We start from the raw sequence: 21189 nt of genomic DNA on the forward strand, positions 1-21189 counted from the left end.
GATGAAAATGGGAATCATTGATGATTGATCTTGTTGCTTATTTTATCGTGCTAAATATTGACTCCTCAAGGCCTTCTTACCCCTAAGGAAAAATGTTGGCATGTAACCAAGTGATATACCCAAATGACTCTATGTAACCTTCCCATTAAATTATCACTGGTGAATAGAGATGTCTACAGGCAATAGCTGTGCAGAAGAGAGATAGACGGTGTTCTTAGGTTCCCAGACCTGGGGTCTGAGAAGTCCATGAGGAGAGAGAAGAAGGGGGAGATACGAAGCTGAAATGGGCTAGGTGTGTCATAAACATTTGGCCATGAGGGCTAGCCCATTGGAGTTAAGACCTGCTCAGATAGAACATGACAAATTATAAAATGGAGTTAATGATCGAGAAATGGATTCTAATAACATAGAGGGTAGATATCTGTCAAGCTCTAGTGCTGATTAAGTTTTAATATAAATATAAAAGTTGTATTTCTTTTATCCGGGAACTAAATGATCAAAAGCAGGGTAGATGACACTGACTGAGATTAAATAATTTCGACAATAAATATGGGGTTTTATAAACTCCAGAGGGAACAATGAATCTTCTTAAAATTACTTTTAAATAAAAATAAATAGAACTTTAAAATAATAACCTTTAATTAGTGTGATAGTTTGAATAGTTTTGGCCCCCATAAACTCATGTGCTTGAATTCTTGGCCCACAGCAGATGACATGATTAGGAGCTTTTTTCTTTTTAGAGGATGTACGTCACTGTTCGGGTGCGCTTTTAGATCTCATATATATGCTCCGGTCTGGCCAGACTGATTCTTCTAGCTGATGTCAGATCATGATCCTCCAACATCATGTCTGGCTAGATACTGCCATACTTCCCACCATAAAGATGGTGAACTAAATCTCTAAAACTGTAAGCTAGCCCCCATTAAATGTTGTCCTTTATAAAAGTTGACTTCATCATGGTGACTTCCTTCACAGAAAAAGAAATCCTAACTAAGACAAGTAGAATATCTCTGAAATAATTACTAACTGTGAAAATGGTGGTTGTGGGTCTGGCAGGGTTCAGGTGCACTGCCATCAAAAGCGTTGCCCATATATGCACATTGTCTTGGAGAAAAAAAATGTCTAGATTTTAAACGAGTTGTAACTAATCTGTGCATTAAGAAACATAGTTTTCAGGAGCCTGGTGTATGACTGTCCCCTGAGAGGTTCTGCCGGAGCCTGACCAATCCACATGCAGATGTATGCAGCCAAATATCAAAATGAGCAGGTACGCCAATGGAGAGGTTAGGGCAAGGACTGTAGGAGCTGAAGGGGTTTGCAACCCCATAAGAAGAACAATAGTATCAACCAACGAAACCTCCCTCCAAAGCTCCCAGGGACTAAACCACCAACCAAAGAGTACACATAGGGGGATCCATGGCTCCAGCTGGATATGTAGCAGAGGATGGCCTTAGTGGGCATCACTGGGAGGGGATTCCCTTGGTTCTGTGGAGTGGATAAACCAGGGTAGAGGAATGCTTGGGCACTGAGGCAGGAGTGAGTGGGCAGGTTGGGGAGCACCCTCATAGAGGCAGGAAGCAGGGAGAGGGTAGAGGGCTTGTGGAGGGGAAATTGGGAGGAGGGATAACATTAGTAATGTAAATAAATGAGAGAGAGAGAGAGAGAGAGAGAGAGAGAGAGAGAGAGAGAGAGAGAGAGCTTTGTAAATAGATACCTCATCAGGAGACAGTCTTCTGTGAAAACACTTTCTGACTTTTCAAATATTCATTTGAATTTGTTTCTATGTTGATTATTTGTATGTGTTGCTTCTTTCAAAGAATATTCTAGCCCATTCACTCTTTTACTGACAACTTAGTTTTTCACTGTAATACATCATGACAAAGAGCTTCTAACTAAAATGTTCACTAGCAGATTAATGAGCCAATGCCACATCCATAAAAGTCTACTAAGGGCTGAATATACCCTTGCTTATCATAAAAATACATGTTGACAAAGTTTGACTGGATACTTCTGTCAAAATTTAAGACAGTGGCAATATGCCAAACTTCTGTCATTCATATGTCTATAAATATACATTCAGAATTATTATATTATTAAAAGTACATCTATCATCATCTGTTAGTTCCATCCACTCATGACAAATTGTGTGAGCTATGCTTTGTCTTCTCTACTCGCAGCTCATTGTAGAGGACTTTTGAGTACACCCAACTTATGTTCTCCTCCATTATAACCATGAACATTTAAAAGGAGATGATAAAACACACAACTAGTGGAGAGTGAAAAGGGAGCATCATCAAGTCAGATTTTGACCAGAAAATAAGTAATAGTCTTTACATTTGTAGCATAACTGGTTTGTCTTCAGAGGAAGGATATATTTGTCTAAAAAGGACTGTCTCTCTGTTCTCCATCTTCTCTCTGTGTGTCTCTCTGCATTTGTCTATCTCTGTCTCTGTCTGCCTTCATCTATCTGTCTCTTTCTGCCTCTCTACTATTTCCCTCTCCCCCTCCCCCTCCCCCTCTCCCCCTCTCCACCTCTCCCCCTCCCCTCCCTTTCCCCTCCCTTTCCCCTCTCCCCCTCTCCCCTCTCCCCCTCTCCCCATCTCCCCCTTTCCCTCCCTCTCTCCTCCCTCTCTCCCTCTCTCCCTCTCTCCCTCTCTCCCTCTCTCCCTCTCTCCCTCTCTCCCTCTCTCCCTCTCCCTCTCTCCCTCTCTCCCTCTCTCCCTCTCTCCCTCTCTCCCTCTCTCCCTCTCTCCCTCTCTCCCTCTCTCCTTCTCTCCCTCCTCTCTCCCTCTCTCCCTCTCTCCCTCCTCTCTCCCTCTCTCCCTCTCCCTCTCCCTCTCCCTCTCCCTCTCCCTCTCCTCTCCCTCTCCCTCTCCCTCTCCCTCTCCCTCTCCCTCTCCTTCTTATTGTCTTATCTTCTGTGCTTCATTTAATATTTTGTAGTTTTCACCTTGTTTTCTCTGCAAGACATGATATTTTTCACCACACTGTCAGATACAGAGCAATTTTAATATTGTGATTAAATTTCTCCCCTGGGGAGGATACAGGGCCAGCCTCTTTGTCTTCTGGGAGACTGAGGAGTAATTTCTTTGATAACCCTTTCTTTATTTGAAAAGGATGTATGTACGTATGTATACTAAATTACGAACATATTATTGACCAAGACTTAGTTATTACATGTGGATCTTAAAACAGATGTTTACATCATAATGTAAGGAAATGAAAAGAACATTGCAAGAATTCTTAATAGTAAGCATAATGTTCATACGATCAAGGAGCATATGTAAAAGCAACATAGGCCAATGGAATCTAAGTTCTATAGAAACTTTTGTATTGAAACTAGTATCACAACTACAAATAGGAATTCAGGAATAAATCGAGCAAGAAGCTGAGTGGGACATGATGAAACTGGGGAAGTAAACTGAGCATTTTTCCCTCTGGTTACAGGAACAGGAGCCTTTGCTGCAGATTCTGTTAAACACACTCTGTAGTTTCCAGGAAAGTGACAGGCAGACCTGTCTTATCTGCAGTTCTGTGCTGTTTAACATAGTGTCTGCCACACAGAAGAACCAAAAATACAATGTGTGCTGAGGTATCTTCTGAAATAAAGTAGACGGCCACTTCATTAACCTAGTTCATGTTGGATTAAATTTATTTTATCAAAGTGTTTTATGTTCTCCTAGTAATTATGGACACTATAATATTTCACTATGTTGTCAGTATTCTTAAAGGGTACTTTTCATCAAAAAACTGGAATGCTTTAGCTCTTTGAAGGTTCTTTTTAAAAATTTCAAAGGATTTGAACTTTTAAATTCAAAGTGGTAAAATGTATTTAGTAATTTTTAATTATAAAAAATGGATTTATGTATTTATAAAATGACAATTGGTGATAATTGTTGAGTAAAGATATAGATGGATATTTTATTAATATTTTATTGAATATAGTCATATAAATATTGCTGGTCATTATACTCTTGTATTTTGTCTGATAATGAAAAACTTCAGATTGCTGAGTCTTTTTGACTATATATCACAGTGAATATCTTATGAAATTATTCAGTATGGTTTAAATCTAGCTAATTTGAGATGGCATTAATCTTTTTTTTAATATTTTAAACTCAGAATTGACTTAGACAGAGTATGAATGATTTTAAAATATGCTAGAAACCAGTCATAGTATCACATGACCATAATCCCAGCATTGAATAAATAGAAGTAGGGGGACTGAGATTCCAAGGCCAGCATGGTGTACATTCTGAGATGTTGTCTCAAAAAAAATAGAAAAGACAATACAAATATTACAATTAAAATGAAATTAATTTTCAGTTATTTCCTCCCATGTATTATCTTATAATCATCAATAAGAATACTGTTTTAGTTTAAATTCTCATTGTTATGACAAAAACAGCTTAAGGAAGAAAGGGTTTATTTGTGCTGACTTTAAGGATATAGTAGGAGACAATATGGGAAGGCTTGGGTCAGGGAGCACCTGATGACAGCACTTAAATAGTGAGGAAGCGGGTGGGGGGAGAGATGCAGAGAGACAAAAAGACAAGACAGGTAGAAAGACAGATAGTGAAAGGGACAGACAGAGATAGAGATGGAGAGACAGAGAGGCAGAGAGAAACAGAGAAAGAGAAAAAGACACAGAGAGATGGAGAGACAATGTCAGACAGAGGCAGAGAGTCAGATAGAGAGACACAGAGACAGACAGAGAGAGACACACACAGAGATACTGATGCTCTGCCTACTCTCTGCCTTTTATATGGTCCAGTCACCATAACTTAATTTGTTCCTTCTCAATTCATTTAAACTTTTCTGGAAATACTTTCATGGATGTACTGAAAGGCATGTTTTTAAATCATTCTAAATGCATATGGTTCTAAATCCAGGCAAGTTGAAAATGAAAATTAACCACAACAAGGACTTAATACCACCAAGAAACATGAATTAGGTAAGATTAAAATCAGAGCATTATCTTTTATCCTTTATATTAACGTATTTAAATATTCAATATTGATGATATTTCAGTGAAAATGAATGAGGAAAATGTTGACTAGCTTTTATTCCTTAGAGTAGTGTACATTTCCCCTCTCTATATTCTATGATCTTATTTTCTTTGTTCATTTTTTTCTGTAAAAAATCAATTTTAACCACGTTTAAATATAATTTAAAAATCAATATACCTGTCAGACCCACACAGAAAAACTTCATTGAGATTGCTGCAGGTCCATACTCCTGGAAAATAGAATTAGGCATGGCAAGATTTCAGGGTATCTCTTGGATGAATTGAGAGGTGAAGGCCAACCTGGGCTACATCAGCTACTTTCTCAAGTGAACAAACAAAATATACAATCAAGAAGGAAGGAAGGAAGGAAGGAAGGAAGGAAGGAAGGAAGGAAGGAAGGAAGGACGGGAGGGAGGGAGTGAGGGAGGGAGGAAGAAAAAAGGAAGAAAAGAAAAGAAAGAAAGAAAGAAAGAAAGAAAGAAAGAAAGAAAGAAAGAAAGAAAGAAAGAGAAAGAAAGAAGGAAGGAAGGAAGGAAAGAAAGAAAGAGAAAGAGAAAGAGAAAGAGAAAGAGAAAGAGAAAGAGAAAGAGAAAGAGAAAGAGAAAGTTAGTTCATGACAAACTTCACTACCACATATTCATATGCAGTCCTGAGCTTATCTGTACTATTGGTTCTTAACATGTAGTCAAGAAATCTCCTTTGATATTTTTTCCAGAAAAAAATGTTCATGCTTTCTGTTTACTATTAAATATATTTTGTCTTTGTATTAGCAGGAGAGAGAATCACATTAACTAATTTTAAGTTCTTAGGTACACCTGAAATGGAAACTGCTGATTCCTTTGAAAAGTCACTTATGTCAAATGATGTTTTGATGGGGAACATGTGAAAGGATAAAATACCCTTTTGCTTTTGTTAAAGCAGACATGTGAAAGACTGTTGTTCTAAAGCAGACACAGGTGAAAGGATGTTTTGCCATGGCAGACACATGAAAAGACACTTGATGTCTAGAATTGGGAACTCTGGCATTGGTTCACATTGCTCCATCTCTCTATTCTTCACTGATGACACACTTTGTATCCATTTGCCTTACATTGCTTTGCTGAACTTTGGTGGTGGTGACTTGAGAGAAATTTGCCAAAGAATATCTCCTGAGGTTCCTGTGGCTTTTTGCTGAGCTTCACTGTTTCTTCTCGATTGAACTACAGTCCCCAATTTCTGTGTGGTGCCTATCAAGTATACTGGACTATAGCTGGTGACTTGTAAGTGGTGATTACTGCATGAACTGGACTGCAGCTGCTGATTCATGTTGGTATTTTGCTAGAGGACTGGACTGCTGATATCAAAGAAGATTGGATGTGCTCCCAAAGAACTATGTCTAAACAAACCTATTAATCCTGTATCCTAATAACCTTTCTTTCCCACTACCTCTGGTGGGTGGTGGTCTAGAAGAGAGGCTGAACTCTTATTAAAGAAGGTTAAAAGAATTATGCCTACATATGCCTATTTCAAATAGATTTTCAAAAAACACATTCTTTCAAGTTCATCAGAGAAATACTAAATGCATATTTTTTTTAAAAAGAGATACATGTAAGGAAGAACATTAGACTGTATTTAAAATGTTAATGAGCCCATCAGTAGTCCCTCATTAATTAGAATGGAAAATGGAAAAATTCTTCAGTATCAGCTCCTGTCTGACATAACCAGTATGATCAAAGGCAGCATGAACCAAGTGGAAGACGAGGAGTTTTCTACCATTTCCACAGTCTTATTAATTTTGACTTTCAAAGCTCTTTGTATTTTTATCAATGATTACTCTTGCAACCATGCATTTAGTGGTTTTAATGCATTTAACAGGCTAATGCATGCTTTAATCGCTTTCTTCTCAGCCCTTCATAAGGGAATATCTGTCTTCTGTCAATATACAGTTAAAAACAAATAAATACTTTTGAGTGTTTAGAGAAGCAGTCTGTAGTATTCATTTATGTTATATCTGGATAGCAAATTAGTATGGTTTGGTAATCACATTATTTTCTATTGCAGGTCCCACAACTTTAATATTACTCTAGTTTTGATGACTATGTTTGGGTGTTAACAGCCTTAGATTAACAAACCCTTGTATTCTTGAAAAGGTGTGGATTTTGAAGGTTGCCTGAGGACAAATGGAAGTGAAAAAAGAAAGGATCAGGTTGGGAGATAGAGGGAGAGCATGCAGAGAGAGACAGCTGGAGCTGGGGAGCATTCAGGGATGGCAGGGAAACCCAGTGTACTGGAAACTTCTTAGAAATCTGTGAGGGTGACAGTATTGAGGACAACTAGTAATGAAGAATACTGAGTCTGAACTGGCCATCTCTGATAGCTAGGCAAGGCTTCCAGAGATGGGACTGGGGAATATCCCTTTGAATTATTGGCCAGGGGGTCCACTGGGCATACCTAAACAACCTAGGCTGATCCTAGGTCAGAAGCTCACTCTTTGAAAATGACAGTTGAGCACCATTGCTGAGAAGAACATCCAACACCTCATTAAACGTAGAGATAAAGCTAGTGTGGGCTCAGAGCCTTCACCTCTACATTCTAGTATCCTTGGTGAGAGAAGCTATTCTGAAACTTATAGAAAAAGAAAACTAGACAACAACCTAGCCACAAAGACCTCTGACCTGACAGCAAGGTGTGCTGGGACAATGTAGCTACAGAACTTATGGGATCTGTTGGATGTTGTTATCAGCAACGATGCTCAACTTTCTTAATGTTTGGTCCCTCAGATATTTTTATTCATTTGCCTATTTCTTCATTGTAGTTTGTTTGTACCTCTTATATTTTCTTTCTCTGGTTAAGAAATTTATTACTGTATAGCAAAACTTGATTGGCAAACACCTTATTTAAATCATTTAATAGTGTTCCCAGAACCATGCTTTATATTTTTGGCAATAGTCTTGGACACTTCCCTTCCTGTATCTGGCCACAATCACTGTAGACCTGACTGCTCTACAGAATCACTTTCAACAGTCCTGACTTATTATATAGGAAATGTGGGTTAAAGCAATATTTCTGGCAGTGAACTGTGATTATCTGTGGATTGTCTGTTTGAAAGCATTAGATAGATTTTCTCAGCCTTTTCTATTTCAGTACATAAGACCCAGGTTTCCATCTTAGATATCTGAAGTACAGAATTGCTACTGATCACATTACTCAAAAGGAAAGAGAAATATTTTCTCCTTTCAAGCCAAAATATTATTAAAGTCACCTACACAACCACAGAAGATTGCCTTTCTGTTTGTTTCAAAGACATGGAGCCAAACAAGGACTTTTGTAATATTACTCTGCCATGAATTCAGATCTAAGAGTTTTTGTTTGCATATTTATTTTTGTTCCTAATAACAACATCTCTATTTACAATAAGCTAACCATTTACAGTATGCTTCCTTTGGGTGAATTCTTAGATATATATCATAGAACTAAAATCCAATCACTATGTATGTAAGGCCTTGCTCAAAAATGGTAAAATAACCCTCCAAATAGCAAACAGTTAATTTTGCATACCTAGCATCATTGATACTTTATTTACAGCTTATATTTTTAAGAGCAAAATGCTATAATTTTTAAATATACTTTAGAGCATTTAAGTAGGATTTTATATTTGTGAAATATTAAAAATAGATTTTTATAGTGGTACACTCCCTTATTCATAGTATTAATAAAATTAGCTATAGTTTTTTTGACACAATGGTAAATATTTACATCTTCATATATATAATTTAATTATTCCGTAAGAATGCTCTGTTGTGTATATAGTTGGATAAGAGTTTAGACAAGAAATCCTACTATGAACAGACTTAGATTCTTCTGGATGAGATGAAACAACAGACAAATTAAAAGCCAATAAAACCTGCTCATGGGGCAGCATCAGAGCAAGGTATATTACTATTATTACATCAAATACTCCTATTATGATTTGTCACCATAACTTACCTTTTAAATTCTATAATTTGAGTCATAAATGTTAATGAGGAGAAACTATTTGTCCTCTAGTTAATCGGGCTTAATTTTTATGATGTGCTTTAGTCATCTGGTGTGACAATTATCATGTGCACAAAATCTTTCAAATTTCTCTAACTTAAAACAACAGACAGTTCTAATCTTAGGTATAGGATGAGATTGTTGGTTTAGTTCAGCATAAAATCAACATGAGTTTTGTGGTTCAACTCAGGCTGACAAATTTTCATTATTTTATTCAAGCACCATCTAAGTTTTCTTTCATTCACAATCACAGGAGTCTAAGCAGAAAAGTAGACTTTGAGGAAACTCTCAATACCTTTGTCAAACTACCAATATCACTTCTTCCCCTTCCCCACCCTTTTCTTTTGAGAAAAAAAGAGGTGTCAATGTGAAGTCTTATGCTCGCATGTTAAGCAGGAAACACCCAAGGTGTTAAAAAACTTGCAGTGAAACAAGGGCTGCCAAATATCATGCTTATCTTTATATTTTTGATTGAATTATGATACATTGTTAAATGACCTTTGAATAAGAATAGATGTTGCAAGTTGGAAGTACAAATTCTAAGAGAAAATATTTTCTGGAATATTACACTGTATAAGAACATATCTGAATGCCATCTTGTGCATTTGTTTTAAGTTACTCTGAAAAGTGGCTTTTTTTGGTGGAATGGTTTCTCTCACTTTTCTCCCTGCATCCCTCCCTTCCTCCTTCTGTTTCCCTCATTCTCTCTCCCTTTCCTTCCCCTTCTTTTTTCCCTTCTTGTTTTCTCCCACTTGTGTGTGTGTGTGTGTGTGTGTGTGTGTGTGTGTGTGTGTGTTTGTATGTTGGGTGAGTTTCATTATATGGATGATATAGATATAGATTAGATATAGATATAGATGATATAGAGAGATATGGATATAGATATAGATATATAGATATAGATATATCAGCATAAAGTAGAAGAAATGGAAGATCAAAAAGACAAATGGACATATTGAGAATCAAAAATTGTTTCTGAATCATTCAGCATTATCCACAGCCATTTAATTTTGTATGTGTTCTCAATCTGCAAGAAATTATTTTTTACTTAGGTGGTATAATCTGAAAATGGCATACTCATTACAATGAAGAATTTGTTAATTAAAACCATCTGAAAACCAGGAAAAATATAAGAGACAAGATAAAAACATAAAATTAAACAACATATATATGACTTATGAGATTTGAACTCCTGTGGGATGCTGTAGAGCCAAGACATGTAATGATATTGTCTTTGAACACAAAGTTTTTGGAAGGAGAAATCTCTTCTTCTTTGTTCTCTGATAGCAAAAACATTATGATGTAGAGTGTGTGGTGATGCTTCATAGTATTACACCAAGGCAGTATTGTGGCAATTTGACCTAGTTTACAAGACATATCAGAAACACAATGTTTCTAGAACTCCAGTGTTAAAAATGACCATAATTTAGGGTATTTACGGGCTTCACATAGAGGAAAGTATTTTAAAGAAAGGAAGAACTCTGCTTCTTTGCATTAACTTTTATCTCTTCCTTCAAGAACTATTTTGTCAACACATCACCACTGGTGAAAACCTGACATCTGAAGGCCCATCATAGCATCTTCACCTGTGTGAAAATAATTCTCACTGTAGAGCACAGACTGTCCCAAATGAAGTTGTGCGGCAAGTTATACTACAGGGAACAATTTGTATGTCTAAGAGAACATTTATTTCAATGTGAAAGTTACTAGAAAATAGTGTTTTGAAAGTTGAATTATCAATGGCATCACAAATAGTTAACTATGAAGATTTGACCATCGAGTCTTTTGAGAAAAACTCAAGAAGAGAGACTATCATTCTTTTGCAAGCTAAAGAATAAACATGCCAAAAATGAATGAGGAATACAGATTAAAATACCCTCCCTGTGGGTTATTTTAGATAGTTTGCTAAATTATAATCAGGTGCTGAAAAGAACCCTGTTCTTATTAAGTTTATTGCATCTCTTGATGTTCAATCACTTCCTGCCTCTCCAGCATGCACATATAAGTTTTATTTTAATTCATTCAATAATAATTGTTTATTAATCTTCTGAATATAATAAATAACATACATAATCACAACCCATATTTATGTTGGTATAGGCTTATCAGCAGTGACATGCATGCTTTAACACATTTAATTTTATTCCTATAAGCCAATGAGATGTTTTTATTATGTTATTTGTGAAAGTTATATAGAGTAAACATGAACAAAGGGTGATAATATGAAAATACCATAATCAAATTGATCATTTAGTCCAACAGTAAAAAAATTAATAGGCAATAGAGAGCTTGATGGAATCATTGATTATATCTATACATATTTTCCCTTAGACATATTACTTTGGTTTTATTTTTTTACTGGTCAGGACTTTGTTAGATCATATGGAGAGAATTAACTGAATTAAGAAGTATCATATACCCATAATATTCAGGTTAGGATATTTTGAATGAATTCTTTCATTTGTGGCGTGAGTGTGTGTGTGTGTGAGTGTGCGTGTGCGTGTGTGTGTGTGTGTGTGTGTGTGTGCTCGGCGGTGCGCAGAATAATCAATATGACACACATATTTTATGCTTGTTCTATGATTTTTGCCATTGGTCCATTTTACTACAGCATTGATTGGTGTGGTATAAATCTATGATGATTTTTGCATATCTAGAAATAAAAGAATTAGAACCAGGCTAGTGCAGGGTTCTGCTACTACCTGTAGTATTTTAAAAGAGTTATTGAGAACTTACTGTCATTAGACCTGGGCTCAAACATGATTAAAAAAAAAAGTAGGAAGATGAGCCAATTGGAATTCACATAGTCAACTGTGGACCTGGAGGAGAAGAAGAACTAGACCACTGCTCAATCCTTTTGCACTCAGTTTGATATAGGTTCACCTCCTGGAAGTTCCTGTGATGTCTTCAAGTTCCTTCCACTGTCCTTACGTTAACAGAAGAACTCCAAGTGTAGCTATTCTAAATCAAGGGGTAATGTTTATTCTTTTACCCCCTGTGGCATTTTCTTCACTTTTAGCTTTAGGAAGCTCATTCCTGAGTTTTACTAGCAATAGCCAAATTAGAAGCAGCTTCTTAACATCCATGTGCATTTCTTTGTGATTATTCTTAAATGATCAAGTTGACAATTCATGCTTGATAATATTCTGTCAACACTTTTAGAGAAAAAACTTTGTACTTCATGTCTTCCAATTGGTTGATTTATTGTAAAATGTCCTTAGTTACTGTACTAGTTCATGTGCTTTAGAGACTTTTGTTTGCCTTTAAGTTACATACTCATTACAGTGAATATTAACAAGTGCCTACATTCCACTTTGTATTTACAAACTAATTTTAGACTTGTAAGATTACCCTTGGAGGTAGCATGTATCCTCAAGAATTCTGTATCATCTTTGCTTCTAACTTCCTATCATTTTCTTAAAGGTTCACAATTGTTTCTTTCTTTTCCCACTTTTATAAAAAATAACAAAAGTACAAGAAAATGCTGTTAGTTTCAAAGACTGCATCAAGTAGCTTATGAGAATATAGTATAATTCATATTCACAAAATTTAACATCTTTGATTATAGTGTTTTATTGAAAATAATGTGGAATATGAGTGACTTCATTAGAAAAATAGCCTGCAGAAAAATAACACTACAGAAAGTATTATTTGTATATATGTATGTAGAACATATTATAAATACTTACATAATGAACAAATATTCATACTCAAATGTTATACTTATGCATAGAAATGTGTCTGTGTGACCAAAATGGAATATTTTTAAAATTATATAATTATATATTTGTTTTGATTTAATCTTTCCTTGTTTTATTTGCTCTCTCTCTCTCCCTTTCTCTCTCTCTCTCTTTCTCTCCCCCCCCCCCCACACACAAACATACTCAAATTCACACACACTAACACACACTACAGGCCAGTCTGGGATAAATGACTTTTTTTTAAAAAAACATAACAAACAAACAGACTGACATGGTTTGTGTTTATATGTGTGTGAGGAGGCCAGGAGAGAATATCATTTATCTGAGACTGCTTTGGTACTTGCTATGTTGCACAGGATGATCTTAAAATTTTGACTGTCCTGCTTTTACCATGAAGTAACTGGTATTACAGATTTGCATCACTGCATCTGATATATGGGAGACTGGGCAATTTAGCACAGGGTTCTATAATAAGGTAAGCATGTTTTTCAACAAATCTATGTTCCCTCCTTAAATTTGCAATACTATTAATTTTTTCTATTGTTAGCATTCATACAACTATTTTTTTGAACCTTCCAAATGAGAACTCCAGAATTTAACTCAGATCTCATGTGGTATTTTTCAAAATATTATTATTTTTGCCTAAATACATAATTTATATAAATTACTATTTATGTGTGGCTTGGGAAAATATTCAATTCTTTTATAGTTTAATTTTATATATCTATAAAATAAAGTTAAAAGTAACTCATTCATACTTTTTAAAGCTAAATGTACTGTCAATGTTAGAACAAGTTCTGCCACACTGATAACTGTTCATAAGTTATTTGTTATTATTAAATTACCTGTGATTAAATTAACTTCATTTTAATTATTTCAGGTTCTTTTAACTATTTCACACAGAACTTTTACTAATAATTACCTTAGGACTTCAATAGTGAAGTCTAATTAGGACGGCCTAAAAAATATTTCTGTCATAATTCTAGAACCTAGAAGACTCAATCAAGTTGAAAGCAGAGTCTTTCAGATAATAGTCATTTTCTCCTACCAGTGTCTTCCTATGGTCTTCTGTCAGTACTTGTCCAATTGCCTCCTAATCCACCCAAATTCATTGCTTACCCCTGCTGCTTGGTATTCACCCCAAGGCTTTCACCATTATTCACCATTATTTCACCATTCTTAGTAAATGATCTATTACTGAGCTATATCCAGCTTGATGAAGTTGCACTGGGTTAAAATCTACATAACTGCAGCAAGGTGTTATGATGTATAGATTTAATCCTATCATTCAGAAGGTAGAGGTGAGCCCTTAGCCCTTTCTCTGGAGGTATTGGCAAGTGATTGCTGCTGAGAAATTTTGAGTTTTCATTAATTATGAGTCCCTTGGTAGTTGACCAGGCCATATAAGTAGCCACATACTGATAAGAATTTGGAAATGATTCATTTAAAAAGCTAATGGGGACAAAAAGTTAGGTGTGTAGGGAAGTGGGTTTGATATTAGAGGAGTTAGACAAAGGGATATATATGTTCAAAATACACTGTACAAAATTCTCAAAAAATGAATATACTGTAAAAAATCAAAATCAAGCATAATAATTTTATGTTAACATGGTTTCCATTAAAAAAAATCTCATTTTCCAAAAACAATCACATTCTGGGAAACCAAGTTTTTGAATGATTTTAGTAAAATAAAAATTCTAATAATGTATTACATATACACAATAGAATTTTACTCACATGTAAAGAAAAAATCAATTATGGTATGTGCAGAAAAATAAATGATAGAATTCCAAGTAGTATAGTAAGTCAGGTAGCAAAGTCCCATGGTCCATGTTCTTTCTCCTATGTGAATCAAACCTTTTTGGTTGATATTCAGAACTAAACAGTAAGATGCTGCAGCTGAAGAAGCCAACTTCATTGCAGGCCATGTAGAAATTGAACTGGAACTAATATCAAAATGTCCTTTCTTGTCACTAGTTTTTATGGCCCCAGAAGTTGATACACTGGATGCTGAGGGATATAAACCATCAATGATTATTACATGTCAGTTAACCCTGTATGTTATAATACCTACCTTGGAAGTAAGATGCTTCTGCTGATAGTAATTCAAAAAGATTATGTGAATACCCAATCACTTTTGAGTTCTCTTTAGGTCTACTCCCCAGGAGAAAATTCATGTCTGATCTGTAAATCTGGTTCGAAGTTCATAGTTCTGGAAGATGTATGTCCTAGGGGAAAACATACTGCTGTTTCTTGTTAAAAGTTTATGTTGTCAAATTACTTTCTAAATGTATGTTTGAACACATAAATTAATGTTGCCATTAGCCTTGGGCAGAGATACTTCTCTCTGCAGTGTCAGCAGTTAATTTCTAATGGATAAAGTCCTGAGAACAAGTGTCTTATGTATACTAATCTTTAACAAGACATATCATATTATCATTTCAGTGTTTTACCCTCCCTACCAATGTTCAGGGAAGTTTATGAACTGTAGGTTATCTCAAGACGATGAAACCAGCAAAATCAGTCAGTATTTCAACAGGAACTATTAATTGGACTTTTAGTTGATTACCAATAAATAAAGGTAAAGCCATGAATGACAATGGATACATGTTGTTAGGTCTCTGGGAAATGGGATGGAGAATTAGGTTGCATATGATAAAAGTATATTGCTTATATACATGAAATTATCCTAGTATTCATAAAATGTTTTAAAATGATATAAAAAGTAAATGAATTAAGACTGAAGAGAAAAAATGTTAAAGGACCAAGTTTAGACCTTAAGAAGTCATAGTTTGAATCTTGATTATATCTTCTTTGAAATGCTAGTCTTAACAATTTAAAATCATCAGGAACCCTCACTGCTCTCTATTTGATTATATTTATTGAAATGTGCATGTGGGGGGTGTCCTAAAATTGGATGCTTTTGTAAGATGTATGCTGTTATGAGAGATTCTTCACTGTAAGAACATCCTACACTTACACAAATATAGGGGGTATATTTTGATTGCATCAAGAAGGGTGATAACTACAAGTGATCTTGCTGTTGCCTGGGTCATAAAGAATGTATTAAACAGTGAACTTTTACATATGTGAGCACAAGTGAGCGCTAAAAAAATGATTAAGATAAAACTAGTAAATGCTTAGTGTAGATCTAGCCATAGTCATCACTATGCATAATTCTATGTCTGTACTTATAGTGTCTAGAAGTGCAGCAGCTTTGTGCTGAGATAATGTGACCACTAGGTGACAGGAATTGTTCTGCTGTTTTTCAGTCATTTGTGACAAAAGGCATTCATACTGTCTGCTGTGGAAAGAAGTAAGTTATGCAACATGATTCTGTTCCCAGAAATCTGCACTCGCTTTTCCACAAGGAAAAAGAAGGAACTAATCCTGAAATATTCAAGAGAAGGAACTGAGGATTGGGGTTGAACAAACCAAGCAACAAAACAGCTGGACTTGCAATTGGTTAGGCACAATACAGTAGCTCCTATAGAATATTTATATACTATTCTTTTATTATATTATATCATGTACCATATTTAAAATATATTTCCGCTTCAGCAGAATTTTGCCTTTGTTTTTGTGTTATTGCTGTTGTTGTTGCTCTTGTTGTTTGTTACAGGTCAATCTTAATCTCATAATGTATCTAAGCTGTGTCATAAGTCAATCTTCTTCTATATATGCCTCAGTCTTCCTAGTTTTCAGAAAAGAGGTATGTGTAAACAGGCCTAAGTTGCCTATTCTTTTAGGAGTCTTAGAAATATAACCAAACTAATTACTAAAAAAATTATTATTTAACCTGCAATGATCCTAGCTTAATTATCTTAAAGAAGTAATAATTAAAGAATCTTACTATTTTTCTAAGTCATTCACATGTTATGTACCCAACAAAGACCTCCTAATTTCTTTTGCTGTTATGAAGTTACATTTTGTATTATACATAGAGATAGATTTCATTTTCAGAATAATTTAAATCAATTAGATGATGTCCTCCAGATGTAATGAATAAATGATCCATTAGAGTTTTATTCTTTTCAAGAGTCTTATGGAACTTGAAGACTGGCAGAGAGCAAACGTTCTTATCTATACTTTGCAGGTAAGTCAAGGGCACTATTTAGAGTTGCAAGGAAAGCCTAAAGTAACAGAAAGAACATCTCAAATACTCTCTGCCTTTAGAATTGAAACAAGGATTTTTTTGCCCCCTCTATTTCCTTGTGCCAGCAAAAATTTCTTTTCTTTGCCAAATTGCTTTCAGGTGCAGTGCACTATGGAATGGTATCAAAGAAGCTTAATGCAACAGCCCCAGTCCTAGGAGGAATTTAAAAAAAAAAACTATCAGGGTTAATGTTTGAACATTACCAGCCCTGGGCTACAGGAACTTTTCCTATCTCTACAGGTACCATGCCATCAGAATTTACTCAGCCAATTTATTTTAAAGTGGCATTTTATAATTTTTCAGAATGCTTTGATAATTGCATAAGTATATTAGTAACATATCAAACTGTGTTAGGGTAATTGACATGCAATCATTAGAACTTGAAGAGATTAAGAAAGTATCAAAAAACAAAGCTGTTCTGAAGACAACTTTAAATGTGTAGAATAATTCAACTTGGAGGCATTTGCTTGAAAATATTTCTCAAGAATCTAGTGCAAAACAAGAAGCAAAGTATTTGAAGAATTGTTTATGTGACCATGGCTTACAGTTCCAACCCACTTGCTATGCATATTGATATTACACTGGGTTTTGGTTGCACCGAGGTGAATAACCGTTTGCCAATACTGTGATTAAGAAATTATTAATATAATTGATTGAGGTACTGGGCAGTGAGTGGCAGAAATATATTATTAATAATAAGAAGGTTTTTTGGTAGGTACCTTGTAACAGGTGCCAAACACCTTACATAGGTTATGATTAAGTATTTTATTTCCCATTCAGTAATTGCAATAACAGCCTTCATATATGTGTAAGACTATTCCAAGGTCAATCAGTAATAAAAGCTCAAGGAAGGAAAATCAAAGGAATTGGGAATACCAACTCATTAAAATAGTCTATTTACTTTTTTATTTAACCTTGTTGGTTCACAGTGTCCTTCAAAATTAGCCGATGATTGTATCATCATCATCATCACCACCATCACCTTCTTCATCATCACCTTCATCATCATCATTATCATCATCATCATCATTATTCATTTCCAAAGTGTAGGGATATCTATTTATATTTAGTCAACCTTGGCAGTGTTCAATCTTTGACACTGATATTTGCCAAAGTAAGTCTTGAGCAAAACAGGAACTAAAAAGCTCAATGCAGAATCAGGAGCAAAATAAATATATAGTAATTTGCACAATAAAATCCAAACTGGATGTGCCAAAGGACTGGAGATTTCTAGAAAACTAGAAGTTAGTGGGGTTTATTTAAATATCTCTGACCCAATGTCAAGGAGTTGTTACAGGTTTTAAATATTAACTGCTAAATTTTAAAAGATCATAAACGTCAATCTTGTATCCTACTCACTAGTGTAAATTGTTGAGTTTAAACCATGTGGTTAAACTCATTGATGTGTTGACCAAACAATATATATTTATGACAGATTGGCTACCTCCATTAATACATATATGAAACCTTATCTCTTACAAGGGCATAGTCTTGATCGAAGTGATGGGTTTTATTGTCCTTCAAGTAGAGCAAGGTTTCTGTTTTAAATATGTTTTCTACTATGTGTAGAAAATATACAGTGCTATTTGTTAACGAACTTCGATGACTAGTTACAGTACTTTCACTGAAACTTTCTCAAAACATATCTGGAAATTATCAAAGGCAAGGAAGTCCTTGAACTCTAAAGAAACATGGAGATATCAAGAGGATGGAACACAGTTGATCCACTGAAATACAGAACAAGGCAGTACAGAGTCACGTTATATGTTGCTGCCATAAATGTCATTGTGCATATTAATTAAATTGACATTTCATCATCAAACATTGCTGTAGCTAAAGATATCGGTTGGTCTGTTCAGTTATTTACTTTACATTGTTTTAATGTGGGGATTTCGTATAGGCCTGTATTTATTTACCTATTTTTCTCCAAGTGTGCTACAGTTCTTGCTGAGCTTGTCTCAGTAATTCCCCAACACTTGCCATTTTTATCTGGCATTTTAATGTCCTGGTTGGTTATGGTGTTCATCTATTCTTGCATTTCCTTACATGTTAATCCACATCACCCCCTCTTTCTCATGAAGTATTTTACATATTGTTCTGCATATAGTCAACCCTTGATATTCAACATACAGCTTACAGTGGATACCAGTTTATGTCACAATACTGTTTTGAAAGATGAGCTCTTTATTTTTGCTATTTTGTTTTTAACATCTTATATTTGTTTGCCATCTAGTAGAAGGAGGTAAACATTATTCATTTTAGAACACAGTATGATAGACAAGGGTTAGTGTGGATGCTTCAATCAATAGAAGTAAAGTCAACTTTTACTTTTATCCTATGTTACATTTAATATGCCAGAGGCTTTGAATTCCTCCAGGATGCTTTATAGTTAATGCAGTCCCCAGACATTCTCAAATTTGTGTCTTATCTTTAAGATTCATTAACGTTATTATACCTCAGACAAGGCCTTACTATTTGCCCTTCACCATTACTTTCAATTAGACTGATGTTTTCTTAATTCAGTGCTCATTCTTTTTGTAGAGGATTCACTCTATTCTTATTTGTTTTCATTATTAAGACAGTTTTATATTTCAGTATCTGTAGATGTTTCCTTACTGTTTGCACCTTTTCCATCACAGCAAATCTCTTACAGTCTAAATCAGGATTTTTTTTTCAATTTTAGTTCTACTATAAAGAGGATTTTAATTTTTTTATGCTTTCATTGAGCAGCAATGAGTTCTTATGTGCACCTTCAGAATAACATAATTTTAAGCCTGTCCTGTGGGTAAGGGATGTGAGTGAATATGGGGTCCCGCACTCCTGGCAGCTTTCTGTAACAAGAATGCAGACAAAAGGAACAGTTATACACCAGCAGTAGAAGTGTACAATAGTCCATTGTAAAAATCAGTATGAAAGCTTTAAAAAAACCTAAAGAGACTTCTGTCCCTAGGTGCATTGCAGCTGTGGTTGCTGTGTCTCCTAAGATAGCAGAGAGGAGACAGGCTATGTCTAAGCTCAGTGTTCTGACCTATTAATAGTCAAAAGATCAGTTCCCTCATTGCCTAATAAAAGTGATCCTTGGATCACCCGGGGGACCCATACAGGTAGCTAGCCTGAGACAATCACTAAACAGGCTTGGATTGGCTCCCAGGACCAAGAACAAGGCAGAGACTAGAAGAACCCTTCTTGGGACCATGAACTCTGGAAGAGAGTAAGCCCAAGACAGACTGTCACCAAGGATCATTCAGGTGGGTCTGGCAACAAGCCATCCAAGACAACCACCAGATCCTAGACATGGAGATTTCCTGAGATGACCATCAGTCCAATCTGGCACCATGCAGGCCTAGGTTGGGGACAGACCATGCCTGAGATGAGCCCCTGCCTGGTGCCATAATTTAGAAGCAGAGCAGAGCACTCTAGAGATCATTCTTGAGTTAACCCAGACACTCAGAGGCCCCAGGCACTAAGAAGATCAAATATGTGGTGGAAAGATGAAAGAGAAAGAGAAATGGAAGGATGTGTGCACAATGAAGAGAGGCAGAACTGGAGATTTGTGGGTAGTGAGGAACAGCCTGATGTAAGTTGCTAGTGATGCCACATGGGACCATGTGTCTTGGCCTATACTGCCACTGGGGGGCTATGTCTAGTCCTGTGGTCTTGGAGCAGCATGGGTCTGTTACCACCAAAGGCCAGACAGATGCCCCTGGTCTGGGTTGCCTCTCAGTACATGCAGTCATCTGACAGCTGTGTAGAACTGGTCCCAGCTCTCACCCAGGCATTGTAAGAGAGCTGTCCCTGGAGGCATGAGATGAGGAGAACTATTCCAGCCCTTAGCCAGCAGCAATACTTGGGAGGGCCAGCCCTGCACATTGCAGAAGTTACAGTAGAGCTGCCTTGAGGATATAGGCTTGGGAGAGATGGTTCTACCTCTAGTCTGCTGTGAAGTGGCATGGATGAAAAAGAGATAGTGTTAACCTGCTTGCTTGCCCCTCATCACCTGCAACAGGAGAGAGACATGGCCTTTGGGGCCATGAGAGTACCAGCTACAGTATTCAGGAGAGATAGGGTCACTGGAGAGCTGGCTCTGTCACTTGTTTGCTATTTGGTGACATGGGCAAGGCTGTAAGAGTTGCAGGTGAGCTAGCCCCCAGGGTGTGAGATTGAGAGTGCCAAAAGATTAACCTGCTGAGATACCTCTCAGGCCCAGATCCCAGGCTTTGAATTGGTACACCACAACATCTACCACATTGCTGAACTGCTGGAATCCATACAGGGGCTGGTCCTACAGATTCCAAGCTGCGGCTTCTCCA

At 36.0% G+C, this 21189-nt stretch overlaps 2 pseudogenes; both read left to right on the forward strand.

Moving 5' to 3' along the window:
* Positions 1-17949, forward strand: part of LOC117720430 (protein IMPACT-like) — a 152219-nt pseudogene extending 134270 nt beyond the window's left edge.
* A 1869-nt stretch (positions 17950-19818) lies between these two features.
* On the forward strand, positions 19819-19926 carry LOC117721118 (small nucleolar RNA SNORA17; annotated as a pseudogene).
* Positions 19927-21189: the final 1263 nt, after the last annotated feature.

Source organism: Arvicanthis niloticus, chromosome 15 (genome assembly GCF_011762505.2).
Source record: "Arvicanthis niloticus isolate mArvNil1 chromosome 15, mArvNil1.pat.X, whole genome shotgun sequence".
In the NCBI taxonomy this organism is placed as follows: domain Eukaryota; kingdom Metazoa; phylum Chordata; class Mammalia; order Rodentia; family Muridae; genus Arvicanthis; species Arvicanthis niloticus.